The sequence below is a fragment of the Castor canadensis genome, chromosome 9 (assembly GCF_047511655.1).
Source record: "Castor canadensis chromosome 9, mCasCan1.hap1v2, whole genome shotgun sequence".
Classification (NCBI taxonomy): domain Eukaryota; kingdom Metazoa; phylum Chordata; class Mammalia; order Rodentia; family Castoridae; genus Castor; species Castor canadensis.
Window position 1 is genome coordinate 124,708,502 of NC_133394.1, and position 25,312 is coordinate 124,733,813.

General features: G+C 40.3%; 1 protein-coding gene and 1 long non-coding RNA gene across 8 annotated transcripts in view; one reads left to right on the forward strand and one right to left on the reverse strand.

Annotated features, from left to right (window-relative positions):
- Positions 1-25,312, reverse strand: part of Pgcka1 (PDCD10 and GCKIII kinases associated 1) — a 77,200-nt gene that overhangs the window by 49,500 nt on the left and 2,388 nt on the right. The window contains exon 1 of one of the 7 annotated variants that reach the window (XM_074042468.1): positions 1,203-1,295. The exons of 5 other annotated variants lie outside the window; for them this stretch is intronic. The gene's annotated coding sequence lies outside the window, so the exon portion shown is untranslated. Of the gene's footprint in view, positions 1-1,202; positions 1,296-25,312 lie in introns of those variants that run through there. One more of the 7 variants, XM_074042477.1, reaches the window with a different exon arrangement.
- LOC141410997 (uncharacterized) overlaps positions 1-25,312 on the forward strand; it is a 52,250-nt gene that overhangs the window by 6,031 nt on the left and 20,907 nt on the right. The gene's annotated exons all lie outside the window — the stretch shown is intronic.

The following is a 25,312-nucleotide window of genomic DNA, read 5'->3' on the forward strand; positions in this document are numbered from 1 at the left end:
ACTTCTTGCCTGGGCTGGCTTGGAACTGTAATCCTCCCAATTTCCATCTCCTAAGTTGTAGCTAATAAGCCACCACACAAAGCTCTAACAGCAGCAGAAAACTGATTTGGCATATGAGTTATAAAAATAGGAGCTCCAACACTGGGAAAAGTGAAAATGATGGGAGATCCCAGATAACGAGGCAGAGAACACACACAGACCAGATAAGCAGGTCAGGAGTCTCTGAAAGAGCCTTCCTCGGAAGCATGCCATTGATAGAAATGATAGGAAACTTACAGAATCACTGAACATCTTGAGAAACTATTCAGACAACTGGCAATATTTCAGTACTGGATGAAAGGTAAGGAAACACACACAAGAAAAATACACACAAGAAAAACAAGCAGACAAAAAACAAACAAGTAAAAAGAAAACCAATAACCCCAGGGATGTTAAGTTGTGATGGAAAGACAAAATAGTTTAGGGTATGCCCTATTTCTGAATATCATCTGTAGTCATGATAATGTGATAATGTAAACTGAATAGTTTTCTAATAATAATAAGAGATGGAACCATATTGTATAGATGGGAACTGATTGCCTAGGTGGATGGAGAGATTAAATGGCTAAGCACTTATCTTCCAGAAGGGATGGTCAGCGTACAAATGCCCAAAACCAGCAAATTAAAATCAGGGGGTAGTGATACATTCTGGGCATGAAAGTAATGGAGTTAAGGAGTTGACAGTGGAGTGTTTGGGGAAGAGAACAGCCAGCAGAGAGCTGGAGATTTCCCTTTCTTTTTCTTTAGAAGCCTTGTAAAATTTATAGATTATTGGAACCACACTATGGTATGTGGAGTACAGAGCTAAGTATACTAACATACTCTCATATATTCTATTATATATCTCTAGTCAAGTTTTTAAAAAGTGACTTAAAGGGCAATATTATAAAGGGAAATAAAAAACAAAGTATCAAAACAGAATCTGTGATTTTGGCAAAGAATTCTTGGGGTGCTCACTTTCTTCTTCTTTTTTTTTTTAATAAATTGAGAGACTTGGACTGAATGTCTCGTATCATTTCACCTTCACACATCTGCTTCTTGTATTTCTTTGTACATGGGCCTGTACTTTTGAACACAAACACACATAAATCTGATAACTGAGGGAATTCTCTAATTATGATGGTTAAAATTTAGTATGTATTAAAGACACAATCCAGTCCTACCGAAAGAAGGTGAACAGGTGGCACCACATCTACCGATTTGCAGAGAAACACCTGAGGCTGCATTTCTGTTGCTTCCACCCGCAGGAAGTGAAGGCAGAGACCAAAGTTCCCTGCTGTTTGCCTCTGGCCTGTGACGTAGGTAGTTGCTGACCTAAAAGTTAATATTTATCTATCTTGGTGAGTTAAGCTCTGCTTGAGAACTTGGGGGATGGGAGGACAAAGAAAAGAAAGTACTACAAATGCCAGTGGAGTCTGCAGTCAAGTCATTGTTAACCTTGGTAGCATGAGCCAAGTCCCTCTGAGTGTGTCTTTAGGACACACTAAGAAAGAATGTGGTAAGAATGGGGGCAGGCAGAACAGGGCGGAGCTCTGAGCTAGAGAGGGAAATGAAGATTGCCTAGTTCAGACCTTCCATTACTTGCTACCTGTGTGACTTTGGGTCAGCCTCTTCTTTTGTCTGTGCATGGAGTTCCTCATCCATAAATTGAGGAAAACAATACCTATTCCACATGGGTATGAGAATTACACGTGCTAATACCTGAAGAGCACTGAAAAGGGAGCACTGATAAACCTTCTCTAAAAAGAGATGCAGAGAACAGAATTTGATTCACAGGGTCCTTGGATTCACTCAAGACCCTGGTATATTTTCTTTTTTCTTTTCCTTTCCTTTCCTTTTGGAAGTTATATAACTGGTGTTAGGAATGATAGGACATATAAGAGGAGCAAATTTCCCATGACAAATTTGGGCCAATCTCAAAAGGTCAAGGAACATATTGTGCACTGACTATGGTAATCCCATTTGGTACAATCTCAGGTTACACGCATTTGCACTGTTTTCGATCTGACACTAAAGCTTTCCTTTGCTTGCCAGATATATTTGACACTCTAGTATGTGCTGGAAAGACTCTGTGTTGGTTCCAAGTCAGGGAGTCCAACGGCTGGTTTAGAACTCACTCTCATTCATTTTTGCTATCCCAGGTTCTCCATGATACACACACTGAGAAGATGCTAAATAAATATTTGCTGAATTAAAAATGGAAAAATGCATTTATGTGTTGCTTTAGTTACATAACCATACTTCATAGTGACTCAGAATACTTTCATCCAAGAAGGTAGCCTATTTTTCTCATTCATTTTCCATTTATATTGCAACGTTTATAGTTAAACCACTATGTTAAATGTTACCATATCATAGGTGTAATTTATATTTGAAAAAGTTAATTAATGAAGGCTATCATGTTAGGAATGTGGTATTTTTTTAAGTGATGAGCCATATTTTTACATTTTTATTAGCATGTATTAGTTTTATTGTGACATTTACATATGTGCTTACAATGTATCTTAATTAGATTCCTCTCCCCCTCTCTTAGAACAATTTCAACAGGTTTCATTGTTCTATTTTCATACAAAGTACATCCACCATATTCGCCCTCCCTTACCCTCTCCGTTTACTCTCTGCCTTCCCACTGGTACCCATCCTGGACAGGACCTGGTATTTCACACACACGCACACACACACACACGCATTGTACTTTAAAAGATTAACCACTCGGTTACTGACTCTTTCTCTGTTGCCCTGAAGTGCTGACTAATTTTTATCTAAAGAATCCCAGAAAGCTAGGGCAAAAACAAAAACAAAGACGTAACAATGACATAAAACAAGCATTTCTGTTGGGCTTGGTGGCACACATCTGTCATTCCAGCACTCAGGAAGTGAATACAGTAAGATCATGAGTTCCAGGCCAGACTGGCTACATAATGAACCCCTGCCTCAAAACAAACCCAAACCAAAACAAGCATTTCTTCCCTTCATTTAAAATGAGACCATAGTACATGTAAGAATTCGCAGTAACAAAAACATAGACTTTCTAATATATGGTTTATATTTTATTTATTGTGGTAAGAACACTTATCATGAGGTCTACTCTCTTTACAAATTTATATGCCCAACACAGTATTGTTAATCACAGGTACAAGGCAGTACAGAAGGTCTTGAGACTGTACTTAATCCTTTCCTTCTCTGTTGGACAGCATCTCCCCATTTCCCTTCCTGCTCTGGTTCCCACCATTCTGTTTTCTGTCTCTATGAGTTTGACTATTTTAGATATCTCATTTAAGTGGAACCATGTGATATTTGTTTCACTGTGGCTGGCTTATTTCACTTACCACGATACTTCCCACACTCATGTATATTGCCACCAATGACAGGCTTTCCTTCTTTTTAAAGGTAGACTAAAATTCCCTGGTATATATATACCACATTTTCTCTACTCATTTTCTACTGATGAATAGTCAGGTTATTTCCATATCTTGGCTACTGTGAACAATGCTACAATGAACAGAGAAGTATAGATATCTCTTCCTGATCTTGGCTTCAATTCTTTTGGTTATATATCTCCAAGTGGGATTGCCTGGAGAATATGGTAGTTGTACTTTTTAATTTCTTGAGAACCCTTCATACTGTGTTCTGTAACAGCTGCATGACAGCTACAATTTCTCCCATTCTCACCAACGTGTATTATTGCTTGTCATTTTGATAACTACTATCCCAACAGGTATGAGGTTATATCTTGCTGTGATTTTGATGTGCAATTCCCTGATGAGTAGTGATGTTAAGCACCATTTCATATACCTGTTGTCCCTTTGTATATCTTCTTTTGAGAAATGGCAAGTCTGATGCCATTTTTTTTGTAGTTGTTGATATGTGATATGCAATTGACTTTTTTTTTATTGTTGTACATTGTGGCATTACAAAAGTTCTCACAATCACTATTTCTAGATCCCCCTCTTTGCTGATTCCATAAAAGGAGACATCTCACCCATATTAAATTTCATTAGTTAATTCAGTTGTATTTCGTTTGAAATAGCTGAAGTAATTTCTGTTTTCTGTAAGTAGACCCCAATAGTGAGGGACACCTATTCTTGTAGCAGGAGGAAAGGGAAGAAAGGATAGGTACGTGATTGCAATTTCCTGAAACAGGATATTTATTCAGGACTGTGCAAAGACCCCAAGGGGTTCATGTGCAGAATTTAGAGCAACTGTGAACTAAAATAAGAAAAAGTCATTATCTACATCTTCAACAACATCTAACTAAAATTTAACATTTTCTTCCATCCTGAATGTATGCATCAAACTCCAGAATCATCAAAAGTTCTTATGACTTTGCTTCCAGCATAGATCACAGATATTTTCATACAATACTGGAATTGTAGCAGATCTCAAAATGTTCATAATTCCAAATTTATGGTAGTTATTTGACTTTTTGCTAGGTCTTGTTCTTTAATGCATTAATAAAGGGGCACATATATTACTGTATCACATTTTAAAAAATTGATAACTATTTCCCTTATAATTGGGTGTACTTGATTTTATGTATTTTAAAAAATGCTTCTGAGAAGGAGGCCATAGGCTTCCCCAGATTGATAAGGCAAATCCATGGCCTAAAACATGTTCAGAAGTTGTTCTACCACCTTCTATCTTCACTGTGAAGCAGGGTCTCTGCACCTGATGTTCTTGACATTGTACAATGGCTACTTTTTTCTTGGGGTGGGGTCTACGTTGTGAACTGTAGATGTTCAGCAGTCTTGACCCATTGCATGCCAGTAGCACTTCCTGACTATGTGCCAAGTGAAAGTCCCTTCAGAAATGGCCAGATGTCATGGGGACAACACTGATCCTGATGAGAATCACACCTATAAGTAGTGCTGAGAGTGGAAGGTGACTGGGGCTGCAATCAGAGCAGAGGAGAGACAATGTGAAGTGAATGCAATAGAGGATGGCAGAGAGAAGTGACCCAGAAGCATTTAGTTGAGGAATGCAGCAGGACGATCCATAATGAACAGTATACATCATGGATAAGAGAAGAAGTTCTTAATTTTTTTCCTGCTGGATATTCATGATAAAACTGTTCAAACAATGTATTGTCTACCATCAACAGCATTTGGCAGTAGGGGCTGCTGTACAAATGAGATAAGTTGGAATTACCTACAGCATATCCCAAGTGCTGTCCCCCACAAATCCACAGGCCAAGGCATCTTGACACTCTGGTTGAAAACTGGCTTTTTAGGAACCACACTGACCTCAAGAATAAGGGAAAAAATATTTGGGACCTAAAAATATCTGTTATTTCTCCTTGTCCTGCTACTGTGTATGAAAAAATGTTCTGACTTGATTGGATTTGGGGTTTGCTCCTTCAAGAAAATCTGGGCCCAGGAGGCCTGGAGAAGGAAGAGATGGAGCAACCCTACAATCTAGCAATTTGACTCATAGTTATTTACCCAAGAAGAAATGAAAACATACGTGTACATAAAGACTTATACAGGGATATGAACAGCAGCCTTATTCATAACAGCCCCAAACTGGAAAGAATTCAAATGTCCATCAACATGATAAAACACCGTGGGTATAGTCACACCATGAAATACCACTGAGCAATAGAAAATGAGGCAGTACTGGTTCATGCAGCAACCTGGCTGACACAAATGAGAACATGCTTACCATATCATTCATTTACATGAAGTTTTGAGCAGGCTAAATTTTTGGAGATTCCAAAAACATCAGAGAGTGACTGACTTCATAGGGCTGGGGGCAAGAATTGACTGGGAAGGGGCTCAAGGGACTGGTCTAGGGTGAGGATAATGTTCTCAATGTGTCTTGATGGAGATTTGGTTAAATAGTTGTATGCAGTTGTCAAAACTCACCAAGGATATACTTAGACCTGTGCATTTCACTGTATATCTATTCTACCTCAGGAGGAAGGAAGAGGGGGAAGAAGAGAAGTAGAAAGAGAAGGAGGAAAAGCAAAAGAAGATAACCACTAATAGAAAATGAACTCATAGTTAATGCAAGCATACTGAAGTGTTAAGGGGTAAAACGAATTAATGTCTACACTCTGAAATGCAACTTTTAAAATGATGGATTGATGGTTGGGGGGGATGTTTAGATGGACAGATATGTGACTGAGAAAATATTCAAAGTATTAATTATAAAGACTAGGTAGTGAATGAGGCTCATGTATAATTCTTTCAACTTTTCTGTAGCTTGAAAATGTTCATATTGAAAACACAGTCAGCCTTTTGCCTTTTTGAAGTATTTCATCAAGCTTTAGGCAAAGAAAGCTACTTCAAAACATGCAAAGTGCCTCCCATGGGGTTTACTCTGTTTTAATGCATGGGTTCTCAGATGTCAGTCATATTACCTCCATCTCAGAGGTAACCATCCACCCCTCCCATGGTGGTGGACCCCATCATTTCTGGATCACTTTGGGGGTGGGGTGAGGGTTGCTAGGCACTTCACATGTGTTTTCCTCATGTTGAGAAAGCAAGAGCTTTCACTGTTGTTTATGAAAAGCTCTAGGCTCAGTTATATGTCCAGTATTCCAAAAAGCCAAGAACCAGAATAAACAGATGCCCAAGTCGGTAAAGAATGTATCAATCACAAGTTATAAAGATATATGAGAGAGGTGTTCGTGTGTGTGTGTGTGTGTGTGTGTTAGGGATGGTGAGCTAAAGCAAGAGAAAGAAAATGTAGTTTAGAAAGAGCGTACACACTGTAAGTTACAAAAGGGAATAGTAACTTTAATACAATTTTGACATAGAAGCCTTGTTCCTTTCCCCTTTTCTCCCCTTTTTAAGTTCATGTTTGATGCAATGTTGGAAGACTGTCACCTGGCACAAGGGTGTGACAAAGCCACCCAAGTTTGGCACCACCACCTCTTTTGTGGCTTTCCTTTTTCAATAAACCTTTGACAAAGACTAGGTGTTTGAACGGCCTGGCTGTTCCTTGTTTGGCCTGAATGTTTCTGGCTCAACAGAATGACTAAATGTTTCTGAGTGTCAATAAATACATGGTTTCAGTGAAGCTTTTGGGACTATATTTCTCTGAAGACTACTTGGTGGCATGCCTTGCTTTGGTTTTGTGTGAAAGTAGTAAATAAATAATGTAATTACCAGGCTGCATGAAAAGAGAGTAGGGAATAAATATTTCCACCTAAAAGCCAGGTGGAAAGCCAGGAGTCAGAGCTTCAATTTAACAATGATAAAACGACAAGGTGCTAAAGTGGCAGAACCATATTTGAAGTAAAGAGATCTCAGGTGCGATGGTGCAGATGTGGCAGGACTAGCAAGAATATGAGGTCTGTAAATGTCTCCTGCTGCCTACAGTAGCTGGGGGAGGGGAGGGCAGAGCGATTGGTTGCAGGACTTGTCGTGGACACTAGAATCTGATGTTCTCAATTCCCTTATATAGAGTGGTGCAGTATTTGCATAGAACCTGTGTACATCTACATCTTCCTTATACCTTAAATCATCTCTAGGTTACTTATAATATCTCATTCAATCCAAATGTCAGGTATACAGTTTTATACTGTGTTGTTTGGGAAATAATGGCAAGGAAAAAGAGTCAGCAAATGTTCAACACAGACACAATTTCTCTTACAATATTTTCAATCCATAGTTGGTTGAAGCCATGGATGCAGCACCAGTAGATATGGAGGGCTGACTGAATAGGAAAAAGGACAAAAAGCAACAAGTCTGACTTGAATGGAGACATACCAGTCTTGGATTAACTTGTTTCTGAGTTGTGGGTAGAAGCCACAATTCTAAGCTGATCCACTCAACAATGTTTAACTACTGGCTGCCCTCGGTGTGCACCTAACAGAACAAGGTGAACTATACTAACCCGGCACGGGACAAGTTAAGGGAAATCTGTTCAGGTTCTCTTATTTTCTCAAATCTCTGTGCGATCCTTAGTACAGAACAATGGTTTCTGCCACTATCAGGTCAAGCCATCTCTTCTTCGGAAGTAACTCTCTCTTGAGCATCTTTTGCCTGTCATGCTCAAACAAGACAGTGGACACTTTTTATCATACCTGGCAGCACTAAGATCCAAAAAAGACAGACTCTCAGCCATAAGATATAGGAGGAAAAAACCCTGGCTCCTTCTATAACATAAATTCTACTTAATCAGCAAATAGGCAGACAGTTTTCATTGGTTTGAGACTCATTTTGGGTTTAATTCCACTAAAGATGATGTGATGACATTTAAAAGCTTGGCTGAAACTAGAAACATACAAAGACTGAAAGTGACTTTGGGTGGGGCTGATGGAGAATGTGGAATCTAAATAGCTTCCAATGTAAAATGCCCACTTCCTGGATGGGTTTTATGAGTTGTTTGTATAATATATCCATGTTGTTTTCAGTACTTGACTACTTGTCTTAGTGTGTCTGGGCTGCTATAACAAAATCCCACAAACTGAGTGGCTTATAAACAACAGAAACTTATGGAGGCTGGGAAGACCAAGATTAAACCACCAGCAGATTCCGTGTCTGGTTAGGGACCCTCTCCAGTTTCTAGGGTGGGCCTTCTCACCTGCATCCCCACATGGTAGGGGGGTATGAAGCTCTCTGGCTTTATTATTATGTTTTAAATAAGGACACTAATTCCACTCATGAGGGCTCAATCTGATGACTTAATCACCTCTCAAAGGTCCCACCTCCTAATACCATCATCTCAGGATTTCAACATATGAATTTTGGGGAGACACATATGTTCAGACCAAAGTGCTATTTTACCAATTAGATGATATTGGGGCTGATGATCATCTTACTTTTATGTGAGCAGAGTGTTTTGTTTTTGTTTTTAAAGACAGAATGATCTAGCAACAAAATCCCCTTGGCCATTCCACTGGGAGAAGACACAGAGAAAAGTGGAATGACCTGCTTTCTGAATAGAGAGTAGGGTAAGATTTACACTTAGTGTTTATCTCATGAAGTGCTCACCGCCCCATGTGAGAGACCTGGTATGTAGATGCTGGAGCACAGCATCCATGTATGTGTCCATGTATGTAGACAGCGGCACAGCCAGTGGAACAGGCTGGTACTCACCTGGGCACAGGTGTTCTTCTGCTTCAAGGTGCAATGCTGGCCTCACCCAGTTAGAAGATGCACTCTCTCTCTCTCTCTCTCTCTCTCCCCCCTCATCTCCACCTTTGCTATCTGTGTGCATGGTTGATAAGGAATGCTGTTGGCTCCTTCTTATCCTTGTTGGCATGGTATAGGTTGACTAAGAAGACATTTGAGTAAGTAACAGAAATCTCCTACAGCACATACTAGGGCTCACCATGAAGGGTGCCAAGAATAGACATTTTCTAAAATGATGACACTTTATAACACAGGACCACCAGACCTTGTATGTGGTGTAGGGTATGGAAGGTCAATGATGGCACTTCCTCTGAATAGGAAGGTCATGCTTCTTATTATAGCTGTCCCCTCAAAATTTGTAGCTTGAAGCCTGATCCCCATACCTCAGTGCTATGGTTTTAATGTCATTTGCCCCCTCTGCAACTCATGTTGGGTTTAATGCCCATTGTAAGGTATTAAGAGATGGGAAATATAATCTGGTCAATGTATTTAGAGGTGGGGCCATTGGGAGGTGATTAGAACTAAATAAAGTCATCAGGGTGGATTCCCCATGACTGCATACTGGTGACTTTATGAGAAGAGGGAGAGAGATCAGAGGACACACACACACACACACACACACACACACACAGATACACACAAACACACACACACGTATTCCCTGTCTCTCATCACGTGTTGCCGTGTGATATCTTGGGTTGCTGCCAGCAAGAAGATATCACCAGATGCAGCCCCTTGACCTTGGACTGGAAACTGAAATACACCTTGTTACTAGCAACAAAGGGCAATGAACACACTTAGAATGTGACTGTATTTGGATGAAGGGTATTTAAAAGGTAGTAGGGTAGACTGAGGCTGTTAGGGTAGGCCCTAATCCAGTATGGCATAATTGTAAGAAGAGACTGGACATAGACAACACACAGATCAAGGGATGACCACATGAAGTGGTCAGCTGCAAGCCAACACGAGAAACCTCAAGAGAAACCAAACCCTTTAACACCTTGGTCTTGGACTTCCAGCTTCTGGAACTTGAGAAAATAAATTTCTATTGCTTAAGGCAGTGGTACGTTGTTATGGCAGCCCTCAAAGCTTTAAAAAATGTGAAGAATGTTTGGAATTATTCAAAATAAGACAGCCAACTTGGGTTGACTTGGAGTTGTCTGATGTATGCTCCCAGGAAGTTAGTAATTGTTACCAGAAAAATAAAAGGGAGATCATGGGCTCAAACAAATTTGGGAAATGCTGGACTGGACGGCAAGCCTGGTCTTTTGCTGGAGGACTTCTCGGGGCCTTCTCAGTAATGGTGTACAGAGGAGAAGTGTGACTCACAGACTGACTTGCACACAGCATCTTCCCTTCTCTTCCTTTTCATTTCTAATCCATTGGCAACTCCTGAAGAAGTTATCTTCTAAATATTTTTTGATAATTCACTTGTATCTGAACCTCCTTTAAAGCTTGGACTGTATCATTTTTGTTTTCTAAATATGTCTTGAATTAGTTCACTCTTTGTAAAGAATTTTTACAAAGATATGAGCAGGATAAAAGGGAAAAGATTTAGGGCTCCTAGTAACATAAAACTATTTGTTATAATTACCCTTTGAAATAAATAGCCCTTCTCTGAAATTAAATATGGAAAGGCTATGAATTATTTCTCAATATAACTTCCGGAGGTACACTGGTGTTTGTTTTCTTTTCAAACTTTTTTTTTTTTTTTTTTGGTGGTACTGGGGTTTGAACTCAGGGCCTGACAGCTTGCTAGATAGGTGTTCTTACCACTTGAGCCATTCCACCAGCCCTTTACTGTATTGGGTTTTTTAAATTTCTTTTATTCATATGTGCATACAATGTTTGGTGTATTGGGTATTTTTGAGATAGGGTCTCATGAGCTATTTGCCTGGGTTGGCTTCAAGCCATGATTGTCCTGATCTCTGCCTCCTAAGTAGCTAGGATTACAGGCACGAGTCACTGGTGCCTGGTATTCTTTTCAAACTTTTGATTCTGACAATTTTCAAATCCGTAGAGGACTTGGAAGATTAGTACAATGAACACATGTACCTTTAATTAACCTGTTTAAGGCTTTCATTTAACTCTGAAAAAGCTCTTTTTTGTAGGTATGACTTCCCTGTTTTATTGGGGACCATGTAATTCTGATTGAAATACAAAATAATTAGTTCACAAATGCCCAGACTTCAGGAAGGCCAGTCAAACTTACTGGCAAATAATTCAATTAACTTCCTTGACAAAAAAGACCAACTCGAGATACTAATTTTATAAGGCAAATTACAAATAAGCATTTCCGGTTTGAACAAACAGAAGTGTAATGGATCTGATTCCTTATCGAAGTTATATTTACAATTATTTTAGTTCCTTACTGTACAGGCCATCCAAACCTAGAGGAAGTATTTGTTCTTGTAGAATCAATCTTAGTGCAGTGGACTCAAGCCAAATAATTAATCCATTTTTCTTCCTGAGAAAGAATAGGCTTCTCTATTCATTCACCTGATGTGTCAGATAAGACTCACACTAAAAGCCCCTCTTGGGTGAGAGGGATTGCCAGCCAACTCACTCTAGGTCTGGAGGTCTGAGCAGTCCTTCCTTTTAAACACATTATTTTCAGAGGGCTGAATCTAAGCTAGAGAAACTAGAACTAGGTAAACAATGAGTAAGATAAACTGGTACAAATGTTAATAATATAAGAAGAAAAAAATCACATAAATGGTGGGGCAGGTTGGGGGAGGCTACTGCTGGAGGTGTGAAGAAAGTGTGCCTTGGCCGGGTGTGGTGATACATACATGTAATCTCCACACTCAGGAGGCAGTGGCAGGAGAACCCATTTCAAGGTCAGCATGGGCTACATAGTGAAACCCAATCTCAAAAAAAAAAAAAAAATAGCATTAAAAAAAAGAGCTGAGTGCTGGTGGCTCACTCCTGTAATCCTAGCTACTTGGAGGCTAAAATCAGGAGGATTGTGGTTCGAGGGTTTGAGACCAGACCAGGAAAATAGTTTGAGAGACCCCATTTCCAAAATAATCAGAGCAAAATGGACTGGCGGTATGGCTCAAGCAGTAGAGTGCCTGCTTTGGAAGTACAAACCCCAGTCCCACCAAAAAGAACAAAAAGGAAAAAGCAGCATTAAAAAAAGAGAAAGTGGTGTGTGTGAGCTGCTTGTAAAAGAATAAAAACTGTTACTACATTGGACACTACCTGATCCAGACTAGACTGGAGGTGGACTCCAGAAAGATGAGCACTTTAGGTGCTCTGGGTCATTTTAGGGCTGGGTCTGTGTAAAGAGGCAGTTCCTATGTGTACTTGGTGTGAGAACTTGGTTCTTCTCTAAGACCTAAGTTCTTTTTTTTTTATTCATGTATTCACATGTGCATACATGAAGACCTAAGTTCTTAATCAGATTTTCCAACCTGGAAAGGAGCCAAGGAAGGGTATTGCTCTCTGATCACAGAATTACTTGTGTACTTTAATTTATGCTTTGAATTTACACTTTTCTAAGTTTTTCTCAATGTGTATATAATAATTTTACAATCAGGAAAAAACCCAATAAAACAAAGATCAGAGTTGAACTTCCTTATTTTTGCACATGGGAAAGCAGCAGCTGTGGGCAGGGGAGCATCTCAAAGAAGAGCTACTGGGAAATCAGGGCCAGGGGACTGGGGACACATCTGTGATGTCTCTTAATCTGGACTAAGCTTAGAGGGTTACCAGGTGACTTAGGTGTCTTTACCTTGTTATTGTTTTTGAATGGCTATATTGGGAGGTAACTCATATAGTTTACAACTCATCTATTTAAATTGCACAAGTCCATTGCCATCCAAAGAATTCCCTAGCCATCAACTCTCAAACTCTGCTCTCCCCAGTCCTAGGAAATTATCAACCTACTTCTCTATTTCTCTGTTCTGCACTTTCCATCTAAATAGTATCACACCATGGAATTGGCTTCGGTGTCTTTAATTTAACATAACATTTCCAAAGTTTATCCATGTGGTAGCATGTATGGATACTTTGTTTCTTTTTGCTATTGTTGTTTTTTTGACTTTGTTCCTTTTTTTTTGAAGTAGTAGATTTTGAACTCAGGGCTTTTCACTTGCTGGGCAGGTGCTCTAGAACCATGGCTCCAGACTCTTCTGTTCTGGTTGTTCTGGAGTCTCACTTTTCGTCCAGACTAGCCTGAACTGTGACCCTCCTATTTATGCTTCCTGCCATAGATCAGAGGACATAACACCACATCCAACTTTTTTCTGTTGAGATAGGGTCTCAAGAACTGTTTGCCTGGGCTGGACTAGAACTGCAGTCCTCCTGATCTCTGCCTCCTGAGTAGCTAGGATTACAGATGTGAGCCATTGGTGCCTGATTCTTTGTTCCATTTTATGACTTCCTGTATGGGTGTATTGTGTTTTATTTACATTTTATTTATTTATTTATCAGTCAGTGGGCATTTGGGTTTTTTCCACATTTTGGCTTTTCTGAGTAACAATGCTGTGAACATTTGTGTGCAAGTTGTTTTGTGGACATAAGTCCTTATTTTTATGGGGTGTACTCCAAGGAGTTAGAATTGTTGGGTGAAATAGTTATTCTATATTGGACCTTTTAAGGCACTGCCAGACTATTTTCCAAAGTGGATACACCAAAGTTTCCAATTTTCCACTTCTGGGCCAACACTTTTTACTGCTATCATTTTGGATAACCATCCTAAAGGTTGGCTCTCATGAATTGGAACACTTCATTGTTTTTATCATGTATCTTTAAAAATTATTTTCTAATCACAGAAGTCATAGAAGTAAAAACCTTTCTAGCTTCTAGGGTAAAAACAACCCCATCTATGTTTCAGCACGGTAAATATCTCCATTTTACAGACAAAGAAATGGAGGGTCACAGGTTCGGAAGCTCTGCAGCTGGGATTTGAACCCAGAGAGGGCTAAAACCTCTGCTTGTAACTGTGTTATCACTGGCTGTCGTAACACATGTAGTAAGTGCTACACACTGCTTCTCTCAAAGCAGTCAGATACGTGACTTCATCTTGTGCTGCCTTTTCCACCTTGTATAGAACCGTTCCTTTCTTTTTCTCCTTGTAGTAGAGGAAGGATTACTTCGTAATAATAAAACCATTTTGCTTTTTGGTTATAATCGCAAACTTTTCTGGAACTTGCTTATGCTCTCGTTAAACATTAGCAGTGAAAGGTTCTTGCTCACTGGAACTTCTTTCTAGAAATGGATTCTGTGGTATTGCAGATATGTTTTTGTATCTTTATCTAGGCTCATTTCAGTATTCTAATTTGTAAATGTGAACCAATTAAACAGGGGTACAAGGAACTGATCTCCTAAATAACTAATTTATAAGGATAGCTAAAAGTGATAATTAAAAAAAAAAAATTTCCTGAAGAGAAACTAGACAAAAGTTCTTCCAACATTAGAATCTTAAGAGACACAGGCTAGTTTTAAGTGGGACAGAGTTAATTTAGAAATGAGACATATAGACTAGCATACTCATTATTCTAAAAATGTTTATTTTGAGCAACAGATCCTTGTTATCTCAATCTATTTTCTCTTGAGTTTGGCAGCCTGTATTTAAAAGGTTTATTCTACACCGTGGGGGGATGGGTGGAGGTCTGGTGGGTAGATGTGGATAAGATAACAGTTCTAGTTTTACTTCTGTTAGTTTTTTGCTGAGCTTATAGTGCTTAGCAGAAAAAAGGAGCATTGTTTCTGTGAACTGTACAAAGGAGAGGGAGGAGGAAATAGAGGAAGCAGGATTTCACAGTTTTATTTCTCGAAAGACTCTCCTGTGGTCACACCTCCTTCAAAGCCAGCCTTTTGTGTCCAGTCTGAGAGAAATGCAAGCTTCTTGGGCTGTCAGTACAAGAACCATCAAAAAAGACTTTTCTAAACTATCAGTAGGTCAAATAAGAAAATTAGCAGAGCTAACTTGGCTGATATACCTTCAGTGAGTGACAGTATTGATCTTTGAAGGGGGTAAGCCTTGGTATTTTGTTCTGCCTATAAATATGAAGTAAGGTCTTTTATAAGGAAATGAAAAATATTGACTAAATTTTTATAAACACTCTATTTTCTGAGTTTCTAAATATCTCTTTCACAAGAGCAGTCGCTTGCCTCTCTCCTGTTAGAACTGGGTTCTTGACCCCCCTGAATCTTGATTTACAGCTTTTCAAAAATTAAACATGTATAAACAATTTTCTCTACCTCTTCCCTGTCCACCTTTTCCTCATTTACTTTCTCTGATAACCTCCCCTGCTCCCCCTTCCTGTCTCCAGGGACCCCTAAAGGCTGTCATAACCCCTTAGTCTTTCTTTTGTTGCCCCACAACTTACATTCCACATTTATTGCAGGATTCTTTAGTGTTCCTGTTTCTCACTAGATATTATAAGCCACATGGTGAGGACAGGGATTCTGTTCATGTCTGTTCCTGGTCAACCCAGAGCACGATGGTTTGTAGTTATAGTGGGATATATATATTTATATACTGTTGAAATAAGCAAGAGGCCAACAGTCTGAGACTATCTCCATATTGTGAGTTCCTACAAAACAAACTACAACCTAATTTAGTAATTAGTTAATTTCGAAGTATATTTTTTGTAATAAATAGCTAAGGTTCACTCAATTACTGGCAGCCAAGTGATCAGATCACACCTCCAAAAAAAAGGCAATCAGTCATAACCAATCACATTTCTGTACTTTACTTCTGATTTCAGCTTATAAAACCCACTGCTCTCTGGGTCTCTTTTGGTTCTAAGTTGCCCAATTCATGACTCCTTCTTTGCTCTAATAAACTCTATTGAAATTGTTTTGTCTAAAGTTCTATTTTAAAGATACCAAGTACACGTTATAATGGAATAGTATTCAAGAATTTCATTTACAAATTAAAGCATGGCACTCACGGGGGTGGGGGTGGGGGTACTGTACAGGACACTGTGGGGTTTCAGGAAGGCCACCATACTTTTTCTCTAATATATGGGAAATAGGAGAACTGCTTGGGAATAAGAATTTCTAAACTATTGGAACTTTAATTTCTTTAAAGAAACATACTTTGCCTCCAAGCCACTCAGAGCAATTTAGAGATGTTTCTAAACATTTACAAAAACCTATTTAGACAAACAAGTTAAGATTTTCTAAACAATGTTATCTATGTTAACTATTAGCATATCATGAAACTTTGATAATAACTAATTTATAGCAAATGTAGTAATCACTTAACTAAGTCTTTTGGATTATACTAGAAAAACCAAAGTTTAATTCCTATAGCTTCACACTATCAAAGTTTTCCCAAGACATCTTCTCTTAGACCCAACTATCAGACAGAAATTTTGAAACAGAAACTCATTCATTTTCAGACATTTAAAAAGAAAAGACATCACCAATGAATTGCCTACCACCTTTGCCCAGGGCAGGTAATTTGTGAACACGTGAAGATTACTACCATAGGGTAGGCAAATATTTTTCCATGTGCCACCCAAAGCAAACAAATGAAAATAGAAACTTCAAGGACAATTATAAAATATCCTCACATTTAAAGATACAGCACACTTTTATTACCTGGCTTCCTCTGTACTTTCATCAGAAATATACACTTCTTAACCAGTCTCAAACGAGAATTCTGAGCAGGAAAGTCTTTCTTTCCTTTAGATTGTGAGGTGATTATTTTTTTCTTACAAAACATTATGAAATATTACTCTCAAAACATGAAAAAGCAACAAAAATTAGATAAAAGGTACTCACGTGTTGTTGATTATGGAAATTAAGAATCACAGGCAAGTCTTCCTGGCCCTGCCCTAATTATATCTACAGACACATTCTCTTTCACAGAAATTTAAATTTCTAATGGAAGTTATTACCCTTGTTAACAATCAAAACATTCCAACGTTTAGGCACACAAACTTTACCTCCCAAGGCATCACAGTGGTGGCCATAAAAATGCTTTTGGAAGAGAATCGAACATCGCTCTTGTGAAAAATCAGTGATGGGTCTATACTTGGACACAGAAGGGTTAAGTTAAAGGGAACGTCAATCCTTGAGTGTCCAGAGAAGGGTGATTCAAATACTCCATCCTGCTGATCATCCAACAGGTTTTTCATTTTAGGAGAAAATTCAGTATTCATACTTAAGGTCACTATCAGTCTGACAAATTATTGCTCTGTCTGGGCAGAGCCGAAAAGAATGAGAAACAGCCCTTTCCAGGTACTTGTGAAGGAGTGCATGCACAGAGTCCAGGTCTGCATTGCAACAGAGATGATACCAACTTTCCTGTTAACCCCAATGCGGTCAACACTCTTGTTGTCTTGGAATTCTCTCCTATTATCTTGGAATTTTCTGACTCTTCTGTTGAGTTGAGTGGTCCAATCACATTCTTTCTTGTTCTAAATGTAATGAAAGACCAATGGCTGCTCTCCTGTGCATCCTCCCCTCCTCACACACAGCCTCTATCTCAAGAGATGAGCTTCTCAGGAAGTTTACTGAAAACCATGTTTCTGGATTTGTGAAAAGCATACTTTGTGCTCATTGAAAGGAAGACTTATCACAGGCCAAGGAGAAAACATATCAAAACACTAGTTTGTTAGCTGGGCACCGATGGCTCACACCTGTTATCCCAAGCTACGTGGGAGGCTGAGTTTAAGGAAAGCCTAGGGGAAAAAAAATTTGTGAGACCCCATCTCAGTGGAAAAGAAGTTGGGCATGGTGGCATATGCCTGTTATCCCAGTAACAGTGGGATGGAGGTCTAGGCCAGATTGGGGAAAAAGCAAGACCCTATCTCAGAAACCAACCAGATTAGAAAGGGCTTCAGATGTGTCAGTAGAATGCCTGCCTAGCAAGCATGAAGATCTGAATTCAAACCCCAGTATCCCCACCCCCCCAAAAAAAACCTACTTTGCTTATCACAGATAGGTAATTAACTGATTTTGTTTTTCCCCAATTTTAAGATGAAATGTACAAATGCATCATATGGGTAAATACTTAGAGCATCATCAACCCACACAAGATCAGCAATAAGAGAAAGCAATATTGGCGTGAAAGAATTTAAACTACACTTTATATAAACATTTATGTGAGTGGGTATTTCTAGTCTAAAAATCAAGCAGGTGGTAACAAAAAAATGGAGATGTTTAGATATGGAAAATGTTCAGTTGAAATAAATTAATACAACACTGGAAACAAGCTCACCAAATTTGCAAAATGGGAGGCAGAGAGAATAGTTTCCGAAAGACAGCGGCTCATTTAGGTGATGAACAGCAGATGCCAAATAGAGCTCAGAGGAGACAAAAGTGCTTTGATTGGCTTCAGGGGAGGGGGAGACAACCGGCCACAAGGGAGGTGAGAGAGTAAACACAGCAGGCAGACCTGGCAACTCCCCAGTCGCCCTGGGGAGTAACTGCTGGTCTATGGCAAGAGGGCCCTACATCCTCATTTGTGTCAGAGGAGGGGGTTTTCCTCCTGAACTGTGATCCAGAAGCATCCATTTGGCTGAGCCTCCAACATGAGGACTCAGTCTGAAACATTGCTCGGGGTCCACAATCAGGCCAAGATGGATGGTTTCTGTGACAGATAACCTGAAACACACTCTGTGCAAAGGGCCCATGACAGTCATATGCTGAGAGAGACGTGTGGGAAATCACTGAGATTATTAATGAATTAAAAACATGCCATTTCCTCCAGGAAGCTTAGGGTGTTGTAATACTGCTGCAGTGAGAAGGGCCCCGGTCCTGCAGCTTCATTCAATCCAAAGTCCATTTCCTCAGCCCAACTAATGAGGTGAGCACCCCTAAATTACTCTTCCGGTGTGTGGGGTGTGGGAGTGAGAGTGCAAGCCAGGCGTGGGAATCTTTCTCCTCATTTGTTGTCTTGCCTCTTGGGTCTGAAGTCTAACCCAAGACTGTCTATTGTTTTAACAAGTGCACGACAGTGTTTAAACATGGTACTGGCTCTCTGAACTTGACCACATTGTTTCTTTGAGGAGAAAGACAAATTTATTGACTTGACAATCCAATAAAAGCCAAGTTATTAAGATATAGGGGGGTACTGGAGGAGACTGAGTTTGTTGTAGTAGAAAGAATTCAAGTCCAAGTTACCATACCCCTGGATTCCATTATTGGCTTTGCTCTTAATTTAGGGTTATGCGATTTGGGTCAAGTTACTAACTTTTCTGGACCTCAGTTTTCTCAACTGTGGGATTTTCTGGAATGAATGTGATTTAGGTTCAGAAGAGAGAGCAGTTATCTTGGGATAGATCAGAAGTTTGGCAGTAGAAGTATGATTTTTGGCTTATTCTCTGTGGAGTCTTTTCCCTGATTACAAAAAGGACAGATGAGAGTTGCAAAAACTCCAGATGATAGAAACCTCAAATGCAGATGGCTAATGTCCCTGTAATCACCACTATTTTCTGTTAAATGCTAATTATGACTATTTTATTAAAATGAAATGGTAAGTGCATTTTTCTTCAACAACATTTTTTTAAACTTTTTTTTTTTTTTTTTGGTGATACTGGGGTTTGAACTCAGGGCCTTGCATTTGCTAGGCAAGCATTCTACCACTTGAGTCATGACCCCAGCCCTTTTTAGCCTTACTTACTTTCCAGATAGGGCTTCATACTTTTTGCCATGCTGAGCCTTGGACCTCCCATTTAGCTGGGATTGCAGATGTGTGCCACCACGTTCAGCTTGTTTGTTGAGATGGGGGAATCACTAACTTTTTGCCCAGGCTGGATCCTTCTGTTTCTGCCTCCTGAGTAGTTAGGATTACAGGTGTGAGCCACCACTCCTGGCCTTAAAAAATTCAGAATATGTCTTGCACATCTTCCTCTCATGTCATTACTTGCACATCACATTTTAAGATCAATGCAGAGTGCTTCACTGTATCTATAATTTCTGTTTATCCAATGCATACTGATGGTATGTGATTGATTTGTTTTTTTATCACAAACAATACTGCAGCAAAACTCTTTGCATACTCATGTCCCAGAATTGAGTCCTAACGCCTCCTCCCTCACTTCTCATTTCCAATCAACTGACAGATCTCATCTGCTGTCTCAGGAACCACCTCCTTCTAGAACACCATCTAATTCCCTCTACTTTACGGAAGTGGATCTTCCTGCAGTAGATCTTAATAGATCTTAGTAGATCTCCCCTTTTCCCATTCCTGCCTGTCATTCCCTCCACTGCAGGCAGAGATGCATATCTCATTACTTCACAGTTTAAAGCTGTGATAGCTTCTCACTGTTTTTATAATAAAGACCACTGCTCTGTAATTTTCTTTAAGGTAAGGCAGCCTGGACAGTCTGGAAATGAGGAGTGTGTCTGTAACCTGTGCTGTAGGAGCACGATGGAATCACATCTCTGGGATGGCTGGTGAGAATATTACCAGAGGCTGCTGTAATCTGGGGTGGCTTGTTCAGGTTTGTTCTCTTTATCTCCAAGTAGCACAATGGACTTGACAAATTAGCAAAGGGGATGAGAAGCTGTCTTGCCTTGAGTGAGTAAGCCTCACAGGGCAGACTGAAGGACACAGGCTCCTATTTCAGAATGAGGCTTCACTAGTCGTTAGTTCAAAGGCTTCTCACTGTTTAAACTCATAGGTAAGCTCAATCCTTCTCCAAGAGGACCAGCATTTTCCTTCAATGACCTTTCCATGAAAGATACTGTTCATATGGAAAAGGCTGGAGGGACTTCACCAAGTTTCTGGAACAGTACCGTGGTATGTTCATTCCTGTTACTCCACGTTAGAACATAAGGCTGAGTTGAACCCGAGAAAAGTGTTGAGGCTGGAGGAAGGAGATCTTTACCCTCACCCATGTCTAACCCCCAGAAGTTTTAACATCTAAGAGAAGCTAGTAACTGGGAAGGCCCAGGTCAGCGGAGGTCAGTTTATAGCACAAGGTCTATAAGGCCTTCCCTGATCCTCTCCTGCCCACCTCTCTGGGGACCTTCAGAGCCCACCTCTGCTCTCCTGCCCCTTGCTCTCCTGTCTTTTGCTCTGCTGCCTCTACAGCCCCTTTGCTGGGGAGACCCCACCATCTTTCCCCTCTCTGCCAGACATCCCTGCCTCAGCCTCAGGGCAGCTGCCCCTGGCTGGCCCTCAGTCAGAGCCTCCACGCACCCCCTCAGTGCCCAGCACTTCCCCCTCTCAGGCTATGTTTGCAGGATTACTGGATGACACTGTGTCTAGGCCCATTTTATCCACTTTTGTACTCCCACCACCTGGCACAGGGCTTGGTTTCCATAAACACTTACTCGATAAGAGCATTTAGACTGGAATCTACTCAGATTTAATGTCAAAACAACCAAAAAAAAAAAAAAAAAAAAAAAGAAAGAACCCACTTTTCATGGCACTAGGTTTATCAGCAGGAATGGACCTCAGACAGTGAAAAAACCACACAATGATGTTTTTTGAAGGATGAAGAATACATAAAACACCAAAAGGAGACCACTGCCCTCTCTTGTAAGTTCATAAATGCCATCTTATTGTGAAAATGCTCCATGGAAACGAGGAGGGCACCTTCCTTAGTTCCCATTTCTCCAAATGTTACAGTTTTCTTTACCTCAACCTTACATCATGTTCACTTCAGCCTGAAAATAAGTTTGGTTTTCTCAAAGAACTCCACTTTCACTGTTTCCTCACATAAGGCCTCGGCACCCTCCCTCTGTCACATCCACACAAACATGGAGCTGTTTCTCCATTTGATACCAAAGTTCTTTACATGCTAGAAGTGTCGTTATATTTCAGAAGCATTTAAAACTCTCCCCAGGTAGGTATTTCAGCAGATCATTTCATGACAAGGAAATATATTTGTTAGAAACTCAGGGGAAGTCCCATGTGTTCAAACTGGAAAGTTCCTGTTATGTCACGCTGTGGCTTTATCAAAGGTGAAGGTGAGGTGAGCTGAGAGACATGGGAAGCCTGACACCCCTTTCCCCATTTTCTCCTATCCTGGACTCTGTGCTACTGCTCTGGTTCCAACTACTCATTTCCCATTTCAGACAACTGGAGGCCACAGAGGTCGAGAGTCAGATTTATTAAGCATTTGAAATGTGTAGACCCTGCTAGGTAGACATACCTTACAGGGAGTGGTTAGTGCCCCAGTGTTATAGATAAGGAAACTGAAATCCAGGGAGATTAGGTGAAATTCCTGAGGTCATACAACAAATGGCAGGGGCAGGATTCAAAGCTGATGACAGCCCAACCCTCATTCCAGTCTCTTTTGGGACAGTCAGGCCTGACTCCTTCGACTCACACAAGAAGAATGGTTGACCAAATGCTTAGTGATAGAAGAAAACTGACTACAGTTTCTTTTCAAAGGACACATGCAAATGAAACAGGAGTGAGTAGAGGATCATGACCCCAGCTGATGATCGGGGTTTGAGAGGTGATTCTGATGATTTCTGATTTAGGAGCATGGGTGTGTGTGTGTTGTCTATCACACCTGCAGAGTACCCCATGCTAAATTCTCCAGTTTTTGTTTGTATGCTTTTTCCTTTTGCTTGTCTACATCCCTCTTAGAGGACAACTGTCTGTCGAAGGTTGTAATTCCAGTAATCTCATTCTCCAAAGCTACTTTGGCTTTCTTTCTTCTTTTGAGATCACATAAAAGTAATGCTCTTTTGCTCCATTATATCCCTGAATTGAGGGAGGGCATTAATAAAGCAACCTCCCAGCTCTCTCCACTCCAGTGAGCTGTGACCTTGCCACCTTCCTGTTTCCAGGTGTACCTCCCCAGAGTCCCAGTTGAGGCATCAGGAAACACTAGCCTTTTCCCTCTGCAGAAAGCAAGCATCGAAGTTAGCATAGGGCCTGAACTCATCCTGAGCCTCCTCGGGCCTCCACAGTGCTCTCAGGTTGGGCCTTTACTCAGATTGCAGTGTATCTCTGAAGTTTTTTATTACGTTTGCTCCTAGAACTCTTGGCTCCCTTCACCAAAACCAAATCCTGGTGACAATCATAAAACCTGTCCTGTCAAGTTTAAGGAGAATGTAGATAAATTGTGCTCTGTGAACCAAATCTTGACCATCCAGACAATTATGTCTGTTTTATGTGATTCTCTTTAGGAGTGACTGTGGCATTAAATGTATGTTGTGACATGCCAGATGACTAGCAAACCAGGATTCAAACTCACGTTGTCTTGACTTTAAAATGTGAGCTCTTTCAATTTCCTCACCCCACTTGTCAGTGGTAAGAAAACACCAACACATGAAAGAAAGTGCTTTGAAGTAGTTTGGTCAGAGTACAGGACTAGGGGTTGAAGACCTGCATCCCAACCCCAGGCTTGTCCTGGAATGGGTTGCTTCCTCTCTCTAGGCCTCGTTTTCCTTATCTATAAAGCAAGGGGATGGGGCCAATGAGAAGGCTTTCAGGTCATGACTCTATCTGCTGTGGACATTTGTAAAGCCTCAGTTTAGCTGCTTGTGAGACAGCCTTAAACACCGATTTGAAAAAAGTCAAACTCTTTCGTCACTCAGAGAAAAGGGTGGCAAAACAGCTCACATCATTTGAATACACAGTGTGGTTTTTTGCCATTGGGACCAACACACGGATTCGATAAAATAAGAAAATTAGGTGGGGAAGGAAATCAGTCTTTCACGAGGCATTTTTAAGTTTCCATGAAATTATTACTTCAAAATTACAATAATTACTTCTAATCTTACAAATACTGGTCTGAGTTTGACAAAGCATATATGAAAAATAAACAAAACCAAAGACTGATCAGCTTGATGATTTCTACCAAAGACGGCAGAGTGCTTTAGTGAGCACAAACAAAAGACTAGCGTGGAATCTGTAGACCTGGGTTCAAATCTCAGCTGATCCACATCTCCAAGTCTTGTGTCCTTAATCGCAAAAGGGGGCAAAGGAATCCTACTTATATAGATATCACAGGTCTAATATGTTGAAGAACTACATGAAGAACTGCTTATTCTAAGTAACTACCTGTCAAAAAACCTTACCATTGTGTACATGGGTATGTAGATTTGGAGTTTTAAGTTTTGAAGTGACTCTTAGCAACTGTTAAGACTTCTGCTAGAATTCAAAATATGGGAGCATCTGTCTTAAAACAAATAAACAACAGACCCACCACTACCAAAAGGTACCCTGCCTCAGCTACAAAGATGCAAAATTAGCATCCCCACCTAAAGGTTGGGACATAATGCAGAACTCCGCAGTCTAAATTATCTTGACTTCCTCCCTCTTCTCCCTTAGAATTCAATCTGGCTTGAAGTTTGTGGGATGTGCTTTGAGATGTCCCCTGATTAGACCTTTCTCCTCCATTTCCTTTATCCCTACCTGAGTCTCAGTTGTCCTCATGGCACACCAAGATGACTGTAAAACCTCAAACCTGGAATCCTTGTGTCCGGGGCCCCTTCTTTCCAGGCCAGCCTCAGGGCTGCCCACTAACCTTTTGAGAAAGCAGACTGCAACAGGATCCCTGAGATTCCCCAGTCTCATGCTGGGGAACTCTTCCACTTACGCTGGGACCTGTGGAGCTGACTCCAGTCCATGGGCCTCTGCCCTTGCTGCTGTTCCTGTCTGGAAAGATCTCCATCCTCCTTTCGCTATGTTAATACAAGTTAACTCACTGGCTCCAAGCCCCCTTTAGTGCAGGGCTTCTCAGATTTCACTGTGCTATGCATCACCTGTGAGACCCTGCTAAATACAAGTTTTCATGCAGTAGATGGGAAGTACAGCCAGGACTACATTTCCAAAGAACTCCCAGATAATCATGACCCTGCTGATCCACACACCCCACTTTGGCTCAGAGGAAACAAGGGGAGGGATAGGTTTTAGAGACACACAGGTATGGGTTTGAATGCCATCTTTATCAGGTTTTAGCTCTATGAGCTACAGGAAACAGTTTCTATATACAGGAGGAATATTGACTATTTTCACATAAATGACGTGAAGAACTTTTGAGATATTTATAGAACTGTATTTTTCAAATCTGGCTGTCTTGGTTCCCTAAACTTATCACCCTAGTCCTCTGTTAGCTTCTCCCATGGTCCAGGCATCTTATTTCTCCTTACAGAGTCTTATTGTTTCAATAGTGTGTACACTCAGCCATATAAAATTAAACCATATGTTCCTTGAAGACAGAGCCATACTGGTTTTCTTGCTTCTAGCACATACATTTAACAAGTCTTCTCAATGTGTTTTGATGAAAAACTCTGAGCTGTGTGACACCACCCTT